Genomic DNA, 18,057 nt, shown 5'->3' with positions numbered 1-18,057 from the left:
TCTTCTTAATGTATCCAGCTGTTTGCTGACAACATACAGTCCACTATAGTCCACTGTAGTCTATTCAGTTGTTGTTTTTCACGAGAAATGAGGAGTATTTTGATCAGTGTTCATTATAGATGCCTGTTGCTAGTAGCCAGAGTTGGGGTGTAGTCAATATATACTGCAGGGCTGTGTCTTCTGCAACTGGTACTGATGATTTTAATTTACTTCTTTTGTGGTTTATGGATGGACAGTATAGAAGAATGTGTTCTAGATCTTCATCACGATTATTACACCACAAACAAGTAGGATTATCAGAAATGTGAAATCGGTGTAGGTACAACTGAGTGACAATGTGACCTGTTCTGGCTCTTGTTAAAAATGTTTGAACATATCTGGGCAAGTTTTTGTACATTTCCAGGTCATTTGATTTCTTTTGTACAGATTGTAAAATTTTTCCTTTGTCAGAAGAGAGCTAATTGTTGATCCATAGGTTTATAAAATGAGACTTTACTGCAAAGGCACTGGATAGAGATATCACTTGAAGAGGTCTTGGCTGCAAATATGTTGCCTGTTTTGCAATATTATCGACTTTCTCGTTTCCAGGTATGACTAAGTATCCATTGAAATGTTATTTCCTTTTGGAGTTTTTTTTTTTTTAGTTTACTTAGTTGTTTCTGAATTGGAATAATTCTATGTGCGTATAGGTTTGGTACATATTTAATTATATTAAATATAGCCCCCTAGGAGTCGGTAAGTATGCAAATAGATTCTTCAGAATTTTGAGTAACACACTGAAGACCAGCATCAATAGCTAACGATTCAGTGTCAAGACTGGAGGAGGATGAACATGGTATGAAATAACTTTCTTGATATTTTGGAATATAATACCCTGCTCCTGATGTCCCATTATTAGGATTTAGAGATCCATCCGTATAAATTTGAAGGTGATCCTTATATGTACTGCAGAGTAGTTCCATGGCTTCTAACTTAAGAATGTATGGAGGATCATTTTTGAAATGATTTCCTGGAATTGTATGCTATGTTCTGGATTCACCCATTTCCATGGAGGAATTTCATTCACAACTGGAGTGTGTCTGTGATTTAGATTGGTATTTCTTCTTTGTTTATTTTATAGAAATTACACAGGTTATTATCTGACAGTTTGAAGAACATCTGAAATCTGGATGAGACTTGCAATTTTAAATGTATTTTTAGATTCTTTTGTAATACATAGTGTCTGATTGGTTGAATATTACATTCAATTTCTAGGGCAAGTCGATGTGGTCTTGGTACCCCTAGGCATTATCTTAAGGCTGAGTTTTGAAGAACAGAAATTTTTTGTAGATGAATTGCTGATGCTCCTCCACATATTTCAAATCCAGAGGTCAATTTTGATCGTATATAAGCATTATAAAACAGACACATTGTCGTGATATCTGATCTCCATTCCTTATTAGCTACGATCTTCAAGAGATTTAATCGTGGTAGACACTACGAAACAACATTAGTTAACTGTGTTTTCCATAATTTAAGTTTTTCATCAAAAATTAATTCTCGGATCTTAGGAGTTGAATTGTACTGAATTTCTTGATTATTCAAATAAATGTGAGGTTTATAGATTTTTAAGCTATATCTTCTTGTGAAGACAGTAGGCTATATTCAGTTTTTGATTGTGAGATAGATTCCATTTGGATGCCCAATTACTGATATTATTTACAGCTGTTTGTATAACTCTTAATGATTCATTTGGATCGTTGTTCATAGCCCATATTGTAACATCATCTGCACAGATACGGTACTTATTTTTACCTCAGGTGGAATAACATCAGGTAAGTCATGTAACATTATATTAAATAAATTTGGGCTTGAAACAGAACCTTGAGGTATACCACCTGTAATTTTTTTGGATAAAGATAAATGGTTATTTACTGAGGTCTGAATTGTTCTTTCATTAAGAAAAGAATGTAGAAATCTTAACATCCTGCCTTTGATACCAAGTTTTATAAATTGTAATAAAATGGATCTGTGAGGAGTATTATCAAAAGTGACTTCAAAGTCCATCATTACAGCTAATGTGGTCTTCTTTTCTCTGAAACCTTTATAAATTTCTTGAGCAAAATATAATAGAGCTTCAGTTGTGCCACATGATGGTCTAAAGCCAAACTGATATGGGCTTAAAAGATTGAAAGTTTCAAGTCTCCAGGTTAACCTTCTGTGAACAATGCGTTCCAGTAATTTAGAAATGCAGAATGTTAAAGATATCAGTCTATATGATTTAGGGTCCAATTTGTCTTTACCTGGTTTGAGAACAGGAATTGCAATTGCATGCTGTTATGGATTTCATCCTCTCCTGTAGCAGAATTGTGTAGCTCTAATATTGCCAAGTTTATTTCTTCAGTGGTAAAAGCATTGTCTGTTATATCATTATGATGAAAAATGAGTTGGAAATTACTTGTAAGATATTGTTCTACTTTGTTCATGTATTTTTGGCCATGATGAATTATTAGTGAGCCTTTGGGTATAGTGTGAATTTAAAAGTTCTGCCTTTTTAGCATTTTCTGTTATTATTGTTTGATTACTATCTTTAAGGTGAGTGAACATATGAAAAAGATTATTAATGAAAAAATATACTGACAAGTCATGGGCATTATTTCTATTTGTAGTTTCTTTTTTAATAGTCCTACAAACAATTCCCTAGATTTGGCATCTACTATTATTCTAATTATTCTCTTTTGTAGTAGGAATATACCGTTACCATCTGTGGAATTTCCCCACAATATTATTCCAAAACTCATTACCGAGTGAAAGTATACAAAGTATATTGTTTTTAAGGTACTAATATTTACTATCTCTTGCATAGATCTAATAGCAAAACATGTTGAATTTAGTTTGGAAGTAATTTCTTTAATACGATTTTTCCAATTTAACACATTATTGATTTTTAAGCCAAGAAATTTGGTGGTTATTGTTTCTATTAGGGATCTATTGTTAATTATTCCGTTTGAAAATTGCGAGGTTGAATTTGGACAGGATTTCTCAATTTTTTTTTAGTAGGTTATTTTACGACGCTTTATCAACAGCTTTGGTTATTTAGCGTCTGAATGAGATGAAGGTGATAATGCCGGTGAAATGAGTCCGGGGTCCAACACCGTAAGTTACCCAGCATTTGCTCATATTGGGTTGAGGGAAAACCCCGGAAAAAACCTCAACCAGGTAACTTGTCCCAACCGGGAATCGAACCCGGGCCACCTGGTTTCGCGGCTAGACGTGCTAACCGTTACTCCACAGGAGTGGACAATATTTCTCAAGATAAGTGAAAATGGGTATATTACCGGAATTCTGACACCTAAAAATAGTGGCTCAATCCAAGCCAGCCTGTTAGGTCTGTTGCTAATCAAAGTCAGTTGGGGTGTAAAATAATGTTGTATGTCTGGTGATATTTAGAAGGTGTAATGCAAATGGGAGTGCTACTGATGCTGAGTTTATTCTTAACAACTTGAAAGACTAAGTGGTATTCAGCACTAGTTAATGAGAAGCAAGTTTTCTTGCAACAGACAATGTGAGACGTGACATTCCACTCTCTCAAATCATTAAGGAAAAAAAACCCAGAAATTGGGTGGAATCAAACTCCTATCACGCCCAGCATACTGTGTCTTCGAATTATCGTTTGTTTCGATTCATGGCCTACCCTTCCTGGAAAAAAATTTCCAAAACATTGAAGCAACTGAAATCAGTATTCACGAATGCTTTGCACCAAAAGCAATAATTGCTACCGTCAAGGAATCATGGCACTGACTAAAAGGTAGCTCAATATGATAGAAACTAATGCTCTTCACTTTAAATGCTTGTGTCAGAACATATTCTGAACAAAACTTTGTTTAAAGAACATTATTTATGATACAGTGCTTCCATATATTCATAAGAGTTTATTTTGTTATACTTTTATACATTAATTATTAGAGAAAGTACCTAAAGAAGAAAAACACAAAGAGTGGCTAGTAGGAGAATATAAACATAACAATGACAGTTTATAAACCTCAAATTTAAGACTCAACAAACAATTTCTAAAATTTGTGTAACATTATGAAATTAACTTCAACTTTGCTAACTGAATGTATTCCTAAATCTACATAGAAGAAACTGACTTATAAACAAATTTAGTTATAATTACATTTCAGTTTTTACAATGAAACAAAAGAAGATATATGTTTTCTTTTCATTCCATATGAGTTTCTAATTTGATAACTGAAGATTATGTGCACATGTGACATAGATGTTGCCAAATTATATTAACAATATGTAAATTAAAACTAATTGTAATTATTAAGCTACAGTATCGAAATTAAAATTAGCAATTTATATAGTCCTTAATGCAATGGTTTCAAGAATTTGAAAAAGATAAAGACTATCCAACTGTATAAAAAGCCTTTGGGTACAAATAATAGTAATTTATAGTATAACAGAGTAAAATTAGATTTTATGCGCAAGCCGAGGATGATAATTTCCAAGAGTCCATAAAATCTGTTTACTCTTATTGCTGTGCAATATTTTATCCATTACTGGTATCTAAATTTAATTTTAAATTGTACGCCTTTTCTTTGTAGTGTGTTGTTTGTGAAAAAGTTATAAATGAATGAATGGATTTTATAGTTGCTAATTAGTTGTCATGGAAAAAGTTTTTAATTCGAAGCATTAAAAACTTTTATCCATGGCCATAACGAAAAATATGCCTTTACTAAATACTTTTGCGTTTGTAAAGTAGGCTTTTATTAAACACTACTTTATTTCACTAGTGAGACAAAGACTTTACCTCACAGTTTGTACTTTATCTCACAGTTCATTAGTATTTTCCTAGTACCCGGGTACACACGTATACTTTTCCATTCGACTATTACTCAAGAAGTTAATATATTAGTTACTAGATGTCACTACCTCTACTTCTTTATTACCATTTCTTAAATATACATACATTCAATCTGCTTCTCTTTTCTCTATCTGTTACGTCGTAATTTGTACATTACATCTATATCTAATATGCATCTTTTTAAAATTTTGTAATAATTTGCCTTTTGGGATGCGAGGAGACTTGAACCTGCGAAGTTGGGTTTATAGGATTTTAAAACAACACGCGTTAGCCAACTGAGCTAAACAGACACGATGATTAATTAAGTTTTAATATTCCTCTTAAGTTTACAGAGGTAAAATGTGAAATTATTTTAATCACAATAGTCCCGTGAAAACTTCTAAATAATCCCTGAAACTTCAAAAAGACGAAAATACACGTTTAAAATGAAAAAAATATATATTAAAATTATATAATTAATTATAATTTGTTATTTATCCAACGCCTTAGATATCATTCTTTACTAATCATGGCCTCCTATATCATGACCTACCTAGTACACGCATTGATTCTAAAATCCATGCCTTATTTTCAACATATTTTCTTTTATAAAACATAATTTTTCGTTATGGTCACGGATAAAATTACATATGGTACTTGTGAGCGTGATCTTTATTGCACTTACCTCACAAGTACCATAAATAACTATTTTCTACAATAATGCGTGAAGTGCAATATTTCATGCACTGATTGGAGTGAGAGCCTTTTCAACACCAGTGCATGAAGTGAGCACAATGTGCGTGAAATAATAAATTGAGGCTATCGAAGAAAAAACATTGTATGGTACACATTCGTGAAGTTGTATTTTGACAATCGTGTATTTGAGAAACTCAGCAAGCCTCGTTTCTCAAACTTAAATTCCTGTCAAAATACTACCCACTCAGTGGCGGTTTCTCGGGGGAGGGAAGGGAGGAACGTCCTCCTCACATTTTCTTCTTTTGAAAGTAAATACCAAATAAAATATGTGCCTTGAAATTCGAGGAAGATTCGATCATTTTTAAGTTCACAGCTATAAGAAAAACTCAGTTGATCGAGTTTTAAACGATGCGCGCTCATGTGCTGTAGAAAACTGTGAGAAAGATGCGAGATTGTCTGTGTAGAGGAAAGGCACTCCATTCCTCCTCTACTGCAGTTAACACACATAGACAACAGCGCACTAGCGGCCAGAGAAAGAAGCAGAATTTTAAAGCAAGTAAATGAACGGAGAGGGAGGAGATCCTCCTCTGAATCAGTCATGGGCGGGAAATAGAAACAGACTGGTCGTGCAGCAAGCTCGCTACTGCTGCCACCTAACGATGTTGCATTCAACCGGACTATAACACATCTACGAGGAGACACAACAAAAACAGTTTTAACGCAACGCTATGAAAGACACCATGTAAACTTTTTTTAAATTATAAATCAAAAATATTATTCATTGCACTTTATATAGGCTACTATTCATGGTTTGGAACTTTCGTGGATATTTGAAAGTTAAAGTCAGGTTTATGTAAAACAAAGAGGAGGTAGTTTCATTTTGGAGATGCCGATAAGCTTAATGTTTTACAATGTCAATTTTTTTATTTTCCACCTTTGCTTATCTTAATGTATTTGGATTTATATTAACGTTTTCGATACTCAGTGTGTATCATCTTCAGATATGTATGTCAATATGTGTTGTGAAGACCTAGCCTCTTATTGTGTAATGGGTTATTCACGTGCGTGCGACCTATCATGATTTCTTAATTTAGCTAAAATTTATAGTAATTTTAGCTAAATTAAGAAATCATGATAGGTCACACGCACGTGAATAACCCACTACACAATAAGAGGCTAGGTCTTCACAACACATATTGACATACATATCTGAAGATGATACACACTGAGTATCGAAAACGTTAATATAAATCCAAATACATTAAGATAAGCAAAGGTGGAAAATAAAAAAATTGACATTGTAAAAAAGAGGAAGTAGTTTTATGTAGTTGGCCCCTGAAATTCACTTCTATTCATTGTTTACTAGACAGGGCAACAGCCAAGTTGTCAGTTTTGTACAAATATATTTGAAACTGAAAGTAGGTACTCCAAACTACATCATTTTTAACATAAAAAATTAATCGACCACTGGCAGCTTTGAACAATAATGATAGTATGACTTTACAAGAACTGACATTCTTCAAAAGCATGTGATACTGAACTTGTAAAATGTACATGTGGCAACACAGACCACGTGGGTGGGTGCAATGTTCTCACTTTCCTCAGATTATTTCCCATTCCCATTTCCGTAAAACGGTTCCGGTTACGAGTTAGTAGCTAGTCTCTTCCAACATGTGTGATGCTGTAGTGTGCTCGAAAAATGCTATGAGGTTGTGAATTTCCTTGTAATTGTTAATTTATTTCAACAATGAATGGAAGTGAAAACATAATATATTTTAGACAATTTAGGAAACTCAGTTTACAAGAACAGATTATTGCTATACAGAAGGGAAGGCCAACCCCAACACTACCTGGTCTTACATGTATGCATGTAGGCTAATTTGTAGCATGTTTCATTCAAGACAGTGTCATTTAGTGCTGTTAACTTCTTTCCTCCTCTTGAGAAATATGCAGGAGCCGCCACTGTACCCACTTCATGAACTTGTATCATAAAGTACTACTAATTCAGTGCTGTGAATAAAGTCATTGTTTAGGTTGCTAAGAACGATGAAATAAAGACCAGTTTAGATACCAGTTATGGATAAAATATATTACAAGAAACAAACATACTGAAGATAGTGAAAAAAAAAACTTCATAACAAATATAAAATGAGAATATAAAGAGAATAATGAAAGTAACAATATAAAGATACTGTATGAATGATTGAAAATAATTATGACATGCTACATGTAAATAAAATGAAAATAATTATGGCACACTACATGTAAATAAAATGAAAATAATTATGGCACACTACATGTAAACAAATTAAAATTAATAGTAAATTAAAAAGGTTTTCACTCAATTTAACAGCCAAAATTATCAATAATTAGTTTACAGTGTCAATATTTCTGGATTTAAGTTATAAAAGAATGATATATACAAATATTTACAATAATTAATCAGCATTTTAAAATAAAATGCTTGGAATCAGTGCTTAGAATCTTATTCTTACATTATTTCACAATATGTAATTTTTAGTAAAAAAAAAAATTATTCCCACAATAGATGCATTTTCAATATCTCATTACACTGAGGATGAAGAAAATATTGTGGTGTTGCAAAGAACGGATTTTAAAACGTGAGCAAAAATAAATATTTTCAGCATCCAATATGGATTTCTTAGGCATCTTTCTGATCATTTCTTCTTTATGTCTACAATATTTGAAAGAACTCGTTCAAATTCAGTTTTTGCAATTTCATTCATATGAGAATTTCAAAAGTTCTATTCGGACAGATACAGTCAGAAAATGTAAGTACTTAGTGAGTGGATTACCTGTAAAATGTGGGTGCAGCATGGAGTTCCTGAGCCAGCAACAAGATTTCGAGGTTTAACTCATGACACTAGAGTGACTAATAAAATATTTTTATTTTTAAAATGTTACATCCCTGTCATGTAAGGAGATGCTGGAACTGTCTACCTAAACACACATCTTTGTTGGTGATTGTATACAGTCTGCTAGGAAAGGAAAGGCAAAATGGAAAATAATATACCTAATTATTTTATTCTTAAACTAGTGTTCATTTATAATTCAAATGTTCATATTGAATTCGCTCATGCTGTCAGGAGATTTCAAGAGAAATTCCCAGGTGTTGGGGTTCTAGGTATACCGGGGACAGAGTACATGTGGATTTTTTTCCTCAGATACAGTTAGAAATTTACGGAACAAAATTTTTCTAATTATATGCAAAGGATGATGTACCCAGTAATTTAAGATAAAATACAAATTTCCAAAATGAAGAGTATGTTGAGAATTTACAACTTAGACAATGTTTTTCGGAAGAATTGCTTACACAAAGAAGAAATCCAGAGGATCTCTACAGTGTTGCTAGTAATTATAGTACAATGGCCAAGATAGATAGATGACTGAATAATATTTAAGAGGAACGAAATGAAATTGATAGTCTAGGTGTCTTAAGTATCGAAATTTTACCAGAACATCGAAATCGATTTTTGTAACATCACAATAGTTTCTCTACATTATGTACAATGAGGAAGTACAAGAACTAAAATAATTCTCACAAGTTAAGAGAAAGAAAGTCCAACAAGTCCAATGTTCACATTAAGACTGTTCAGATAACCATTTTATATAACATATAACATAATCCTGTCATCATTTCTGTTAAAGGCATATGAAGAATAATAACCTTATTACATTAATACTAATTATTTATAAACAGTGACGTAAGTTTCACTACTGATGCAGAAATTATCGATAAAAAATTCCAGATTCAGTTTAAAAAATGAGCATGGAAGGCAAAAATAACCTTTACATTTTTCCCTGCCATTAATAACTGTGCTAACATACCCCGATCAATGTACATACATGTACATCACAATGACAACTGCAAAGAAATGCGACATGAATTCAGTTTATTCCATCTAACAGCTTCATGTAGTGAGAGAAAATGACGTGTAGATAAAAATATAAGGAATGGAAAGTGCACAACCATTCAAAATACAAAACATATGAAAGTTCAAAGTCACGCAACCAAACTCAATATATCTATTAACAATGTAATTCATCAAACAGCCTACTCAATACAATTTGGAATTATTTATTATGATGTAAACTAACCCATAAAATAAAACAGAACCACCACCGATAATAATTTACTAGATAAATATCCTAAAATTAGTTACATAAAATATCAATATCGTAATATATCATACTATCCATACAGAACGAGATGGAATAATAAATTGTCAAAGGCCTCATTTGATAACCCATCGAGTATAGTAATATGATATTACAATATGCGTCATTGTACAATGTTTTATCTACTTTCAAATTTCATTATTAATGAATTTCACTATTTCACTATTATTTCACTTTCCACTATTTATCTAAAATTTTGACATTTTATTAGATTTGACAATCTCTCTTGGAAGAGAGGTGATAGAATTTTGTTCATAATGTGATTATTAAAACAAATTTATATTAGTTATTGTAACTAAGTTACTATGAACAAATTAGTAAAGGAAACAAATACTTTTAATTTTGTCATAACTTTTGCATAATTGTAAATAAAATATTTAAAATTTCGAAGATAGTATTAACTTAGACCTGCAGAACTGTAGCTTCTCAGAGCGACTGCCTTACTACCCCTTCTAACCCACCCTCCTTTTCTACCAGTATGGTCATAGCGTTCTAGTTACACTCGGCTGCATCAACATTCATTCTCGCGGCGGCAGATATACAATACGCTATCAAGATTTATAAATGAACAGATAATAAAATCCTTAGGAGCATACCTTTACAAAGGAAAATGAATGAGAGAAATAAATAAGTTAAAAGACATGTAAAATAAATTTTAAAATGTATGTGTGCATATAATGTAAGAAAGTCTACCTATGTATGTATCGTTCTATTACTAGTAAAGTCAATTAAGTCCACTTTTTGTGTAAAATAAGTTAAGTACAGTCCCTGACTTGTCTTTCCATGCTCTGTATTCTACTAAAATGGAGTAAGTCGGAAATGTTGTAGGCAACAAACCAATTACTTTATTTGGAGAATTTATTATGATTTTTCATGCATTAATAAAGTTTTAATTCCTGTTTTTACAAAACTTGCATTACTGGTCTTAACTGGTTTTACTAGTAATAGGACGATATATGAATTGTACATTGATAAGTGAGTGATAGCTATATGACCGGAGGTCAATGCTGTCATTCAACATTGTAACGCAATGCAGCAAAATAAATAAATAAATAAATAAATAAATAAATAAGTAAATAATACACAATATGCGTACTGCAGTTTGAAGAGAACTAGAACATGACAAAATCTAAACCCGTGAAGAAATACTACTGCCAAAGGAAATAGGAATATGATTATTTTGTTGTTGAAGACGAAAGAATTGCTTGTTTACTGTGTCCTGTCCAATTTATTTCTACTCGTCATTTCGATATTAAACCATATTTCAACAAAGCCCATATTAAGAATTATGGAATGCACAAACTTTCGGGTAAGTTCATTATTACGAACTGTACTTACTTACTGGCTTTTAAGGAACCCGGAGGTTCATTGCCGACCTCACATAAGCCTGCCATTGGTCCCTATCCTGAGCAAGATTAATCTATTCTCCATATCATCATATCCCACCTCCCTCAAATCCATTTTAATATTATCTTCCCATCTACGTCTCGGCCTCCCTAAAGGTGTTTTTCCCTCCGGCCTCCCAACTAACACTCTATATGCATTTCTGGATTCGCCCATACGTGCTACATGCCCTGCCCATCTCAAACGTCTGGATTTAATGTTCCTAATTATGTCAGGTGAAGAATACAATGCGTGCAGTTCTGTTTTGTGGAACTTTCTCCATTCTCCTGTAACTTCATCCCTTTCAGCCCCAAATATTTTCCTAAGCACCTTATTCTCAAACACCCTTAACCTATGTTCCTCTCTCAAAGTGAGAGTCCGTGGTGGGAATATAATGGTGTAGCAGACGGTTGACTCAAACTCGTTTTCTACTGCGCATGTCGTCACTTGGGAAGCAGCAGCGGTGTGCTAATTCGCGCCGCAATCCTCGAGGAACTAAACAAACAGCTGTTGTGTGTATGTGCACGATGTTAATTATTTGTTTATATATATATATATATATATATATATATATATATATATTGAGCGTTATTCTTGTATCACTAATGCTATTAATGTGACACATTTTTAAATCGATGATGTATTTGGAGTAACTCATATCACACAGTGACATTTGAGCATTACCACAGTACATCTAGCAAAACTATGTCTATGGGCCGGTTTCACCAACCTTCATTAAATCAGTCCAAATGAAACATTAACTACTGAACATAAAAATATTTAATGATTCACTAAAATGTGAGCTGCTCACCAACTAATTTTCTTAACATTCAATGAACATTAAGGATAAATAAATGCGATCTATGAATTTTTCATAACTATATCAGAACATCTTTATATGAAACCACAGCCTACTATATCGCAAATCGTGTACAGTATTAGAAAACAGTTTTGTTGTGTCTGTTGGTAGTGGAAATGTTGAAATTTTGGCCGCGATTTACACGAGTACGTTTATATGTCTCCGTAGACTTCAAGCCGAGTACCTATTATATGCTTCATAACGCTTATTACGTCCCGGATCTGGTGGAGCCGTCATTAGCATGCTGGCTGGTCAACTGTGGGACAAGCGTTCGATTCTCGGTGAGAACTATTTTTTTTATTAACGTAACTAATTTTTATACATGTTACCTTTCTTCATTTTCTATTTTTTTTTTTTGTATTGAAAGGAATTATTTCGCATCTCTGGCTCCACTAGGAGAATTAAGAAAACTCTTGGGAGATCAATTTTCTTCCCGAAATACAACAAAGATAAACAAACAAATTAAAAAAAAATAAAAAAAAAAACACATTTGGATCTAATACTTCGTCCACATGCCACTGGCGTCTATCACTGCCTGGCACCTTCGGGGCATTGAGGCCATCAGATCGCGGAATTAGTTCTGGTCCTCAGTGAGATCTTCCCAGGTGGCCAGAACTTGATTCCACAACTGATCTGGATTTTGAGGTAGGTTGTCTCGATAGTTGTCAATCCTCTTTTTCATGCCTTTCCGTGAACCGTCTTTGTACATTTATGGCGGTGTGCGCGCGGTGGTTATCCTGCTGGAAAATGAAATTTCCTTTGGAAAGAAAATTATTATAAATTCCATGAATCCAGTTCTTTCGCTTCTGTTTTAAAGCCAGTGCAAACATATCTTCTCGCTAGCTAAAATATAATTCTAATAAATGAAAGTTAATATACCAAATAAGTTTTGTTATGTTTGAATGCATATAATGTATTAATTTACTAATATTTCTTTGGTATAGTTATAATAAACACTTTCATGTGTTAAAATAAAAACTCAGTTGTTTCAGCTTTGTCTCAGCTGTTTTTATGACGTTCTAACCTATGATCAATTTCTTCTAAAATTTTGGGTACCACAATCTTCATGACGCAATCTTTCGTAAATTTTTGTGTCATTCAAAATTTTCAAAATAATCGTTTCTTAAATGGTTAACATTATCTTCATCCGACTCTTAATTTTCGAGCAGTTCCAGATATAACAATTCTGCGTCGAAACGTTCTGTCATTTTATATTGCAACTAATGAACCATTAAAACTTTAAAGACGGAAATTTCTATCACTAAATTTAATGATGATTTTACTGGTTCGTTAGGCTAAAGATGGTTGGTGAGATATAAAAATGATTTAATGAACCAGTAAATAAATTAAAGAATCATTAAAACTTTAGTGAAGGTTGATGAAACTGGCCCATTTGTCATAAACTGAATGTGTAATGTAAAATTAATTTTAGTAGGTAGCTTTATAGTTATTTTTATCTCACAAATTATACTGATGTTCAATAATTCAATTATTTACTGTTAAATAATTATAATATGTAGGTCTATTGTAGAAGAACTGAAGAATTGTTTTTGGTGAAGTTGTTTATTATTTTTTAAATTTAGATTCAGTTTTTTTTTTCGACGAGTGTTATTTTAAATTCCGAATGGGGTGGCTGTATCTACCTCTTGTGCTTAAAATTGTTTTATGTTTTAAACATAGAGAATTAATAAAAGTTAGTGTTTTTAATTAATAACAAGTAATATAAAATGCCAAATTTGATCCTGATTTCTTGGTATTCATAATCAATTAACCTACTCCACTTCCAAAACCTTACGGATTTGAGCTGAGCTGAGTTAGCAAGCTGCTAGAGAGTTCGCAATGCTTCCCGCGTGACGTCATCAAGTAGTACGAGAAAGGGGCGAGACTGCACACTGCTTCACCATTATATTCCCATAACGTGAGAGTTCAAGTTTCACAACCATAAAGAACAACCAGTAATATAACTGTTTTATAAATTCTAACTTTCACATTTTTTGACAGCAGACTGGATGATAAAAGCTTCTCAACCGAATAATAACAGGCATTTCCCATATTTATTCCGTGTTTAATTTCCTCCCGAGTATCATTTATATTTGTTACTGTTGCTCCAAGATATTTGAACTTCTCCACCTCTTCAAAAGATAAATTTCCAATTTTTATATTTCCATTTCGTACAATATTCTCGTCACGAGACATAATCATATACTTTGTCTTTTCGGGATTTACTTCCAAACCTATCTCTTTACTTGCTTCAAGTAAAATTTCCGTGTTTCCCCTAATCGTTTGTGGATTTTCTCCTAACATATTCACGTCATCCGCATAGACAAGCAGCTGATGTAACCCGTTCATTCCAAACCCTCTCTGTTATTCTGGACTTTCTTAATGGCATACTCTAGAGCAAAGTTAAAAAGTAAAGGTGATAGTGCATCTCCTTGCTTTAGCCCACAGTGAATTGGAAACGCATCTGAAGAAACTGACCTATATGAACTCTGCTATACGTTTCACTGAGACACATTTTAATTAATCGAACTAGTTTCTTGGGAATACCAAATTCAATAAGAATATCATATAAAACTTCTCTCTTAACCGAGTCATATGCCTTTTTGAAATCTATGAATAACTGATGCACTGTACCTTTATACTCCCATCTTTTCTCCATTATCTGTCGAATACAAAAAAATCTGGTCAATAGTTGATCTATTATGCCTAAAACCACACTGATGATCCCCAATAATTTCATCTACATATGGAGTTAATCTTCTCAAAAGAATATTGGACAAAATTTTGTACAACGCCAACAAAAGTGATATTCCTCGAAAGTTACTACAGTTAGTCTTGTCCCCCTTCTTAAAGATAGGTACGATTATGGACTCCTTCCATTGTTCTGGTACAATTTCCTTTTCCCAAATAGCAAGTACAAGTTTATAAATTTCGTTAGATAATGCTCTTCCACCCTCTTGTATTAGTTCTGCTGGAATTTGATCGATACCTGGAGACTTATAATTTTTCAGATTTTCTATCGCAATGTTGACTTCAGAAAGTGTGGGTTCGGGTATAAATGGCTCAGCAGTTTGTATTTCAATTTCGTCCTGATCATTTCTATTTGGCCTATGTATATTTAGTAGTTGTCCAAAATAGTTTTTCCATCTGTTCAGGATTGAATGAGCGTCTGCAAGCAAGTCACCATTCTCATCCTTGATCACGTTTACCCTTGCCAGATATCCATTCTTGAATTCCTTTATGCCCTTATATAAATCTCTAATGTTTTTATTTTTACTATTTGTTTCTACCTCATTCAGTTTTTCCTTCAAGTAATCTCTCTTTTTATTCCTAAGCGTACGATTTCCTTCCCGTCTTTTATTTAAATAATTATCTCTATTCGCCTCAACTGGATCCTGTAAGAATTTCAATTTTGCCTGTTTCCTTCTTTCTACTACCATGCAACAATCTTCATCAAACCACGGTTTCTTTTTCTTAGTTTCATAATAACCTATGCTCTGTTCAGCTGCAATTTTGATATTATCTCGGATATTTTCCCATATGCTATTAACATCTAACTCTTCCTCAACTTAGTCGGAACTTGCTAATACGGCAAACCTATTTGAAATTTCGACCTGTTATTTATTTATATACTGTTAAATTAAGGACGTGACTCATTGTGTTCATTTTGAATTGAAATGAATAGTGACTTTCAAGGTTCATTACTTAAATGCTATAAATTTATGTTTCCATAGGTGATGATAGGAGGAAAGTTCTCGAAAATCTAAAGCAGGCTAGGTGCAAAGAAATCTCAAAGAAACTACCAACAGAACATCTAGCATAATTGTAAATCTTGAAACGAGATAACGCATTATAAATACAATAATTTATTACAATCCTCTTTGAAAATTAGTGCCGCCAGTGATGGACCTTGCAGGCAAAGAATCTAAACAAATCTACGCAGAAGTTGATCATCCCCAATAGAAGTGGAGTGAGGCTGACGTCATATTTCCCCTACTTACAGGTTCTGCAGGACGGTATTAACTGTATAATTTCACATTGGGACTCATTATAACAACTAAAAAATTTGTAGTTAATGTGTATATAATAAATAAATTACTTTTCATTTATTTCCTATTTCAACATATGGTAAATTATCTAATTACGATAATTTTATTAATGTCATAAAACTATGACATTACATAACAAAAGTGGATAAATCATATCAAAAATAAAAAAAAATAAAAAAAAAAATTCAAAATAACTGTTCATACCTGTTCACTTTTAACTAACTCACATTTATCGTAAGCATTAATACATTAGTTTAAATTTTTAAAAATTGAGATTGGTTTGGCTATACCTTTAAGAACTTGTATTTTACTACACTGAATTTAGATTTAGATAACTTTTAAGCCAAGTTTCTTCATAAACAACAGGAGAAGAGGTGAATAGAAATCAATGTATTAAGGGAAAAACACTCACCATAACAAACTTCTTTGTGATGTTTCACAATTTGTTGACCATCCAAACTAATTCATATAACACATACAGCTAGCTGCAAAAATCTCAAATGCGACAGAAATGTCTTATTCTTAATACCAAAACAAAGTAATTGTTAATATGCCTACTGATTAATATATCCTTGCATATTATAAAGACAATACTTAACATAAAAGCGCTATATTCCTCCCCTAATAGATAAACAGTAGTAAACAGAATGCTGGTAATTGAAAGAAAAAAAAAAAACATTTATATGAAAAGAAATTTGTTTTGGAAATATGTCTCTAAGAGAAAAGAAGAAAAAAGCAAAGAAAAGAATAGAATGTACATACCAGGAAGGAAGGAAGAAAGACAGACAGAAAGAAGGAGAGGAAATAAATGGAAAGAAGAAATAATTTCTCTACATGAATATTATCCTTAAGAAAATGTATGAAAAAATATTATTGACAACAACAAACTAGACAAGCAAAATAAAATTAATTTAGAATAATATTAGTACAGAAAATATTCCACAAGACTAAAGTTAATAATTTAAAATTACACATTTACACTTCTTTCCTAAAAACAAACTTCATATTGATTATGTAGCATAATTGAAATTAATTATAAAGCTTCTGTATTTCTTAGCGCTAAACATTTTTCCACACAACATAAACACAGTCAACCCCTGATATACTGGTCATCTGTTAAAACAACTAGGTATTAAAGAATAAGGCAGTATTATTAATATATTTTGTCGGCCTCAGTGGCGCAGTCGGTAGAGTGCTGGAATTCTTTGCTCGAGGTTGCAGGTTCGATCCCGGCCCAGGTTGATGGCATTTAAGTGTGCTTAAACTCATGTCAGTAGATTTACTGGCATGTAAAAGAACTCCCCCGGGATAAAATTCCGACACATCACCAATGCAGATATAAGCTCGGTGAGCATCATTAAATAGAACATAATTTCATTTAATTTAAAATAATTAATATATTTTAGCTTTGGGGCCAACAGTTAACTAAACTAAAATGTTCTTGTATGGTCTATGCATTTAAATACTGTAACTTACAGACATTACAATCTGAAATGAAACAAAAATAAATAAATAAATACAATTTTAAAATGAACAAAATATCCGTTATGAAACAATACAATTATACTGATGACAACATTCAACAACATGAGTAAGGTACTGAAATTTTTTAATTTTGAGAGTAGGTTACAATGTATTTTTGCTTGCCTTCATTTTTTATGATTTACTACTTCTGATATATTATCAATTTGCATTCATGACCAATCAAATTTTAAAGTATAATGATACCTTTAAGAATAAAGTCTCAACTTCAATGCCTGCAATTTTTTTTTTTGACATCAGTCATAAACGCGCTTTCAATTCTTCCAGCCTTTACGAAAGAATTCTGACAAAGTGTCAACAAAAAAGACAGTACTAACAATGGCACAAGGTAGTCTAAAGTCTACCACTGTCGTCATATCTTTGAAGAATGTCTGTGTTCTTCCTTCACTACAAAATTCCTCTCCAGCTCTCTCACCCTTGGAAAACAATTTCCTTGCTTCAGAGAGTGCAAAAGCTGCAGGAAAATCTTACAGACTGTTGAAGAAAGAAAGAGTACGGAA

The 18,057-nt window shown here is 32.6% G+C and overlaps 1 protein-coding gene across 1 annotated transcript in view; it reads right to left on the bottom strand.

Annotated features, from left to right (window-relative positions):
• The window catches only part of LOC138698011 (coiled-coil domain-containing protein R3HCC1L), a 97,948-nt gene that overhangs the window by 44,234 nt on the left and 35,657 nt on the right, over positions 1 to 18,057 (bottom strand). The window lies entirely within an intron of this gene.

The sequence above is a fragment of the Periplaneta americana genome, chromosome 4 (assembly GCF_040183065.1).
Source record: "Periplaneta americana isolate PAMFEO1 chromosome 4, P.americana_PAMFEO1_priV1, whole genome shotgun sequence".
NCBI classification, from domain to species: domain Eukaryota; kingdom Metazoa; phylum Arthropoda; class Insecta; order Blattodea; family Blattidae; genus Periplaneta; species Periplaneta americana.
This window is presented reverse-complemented; position numbering and strand designations above follow the sequence as displayed.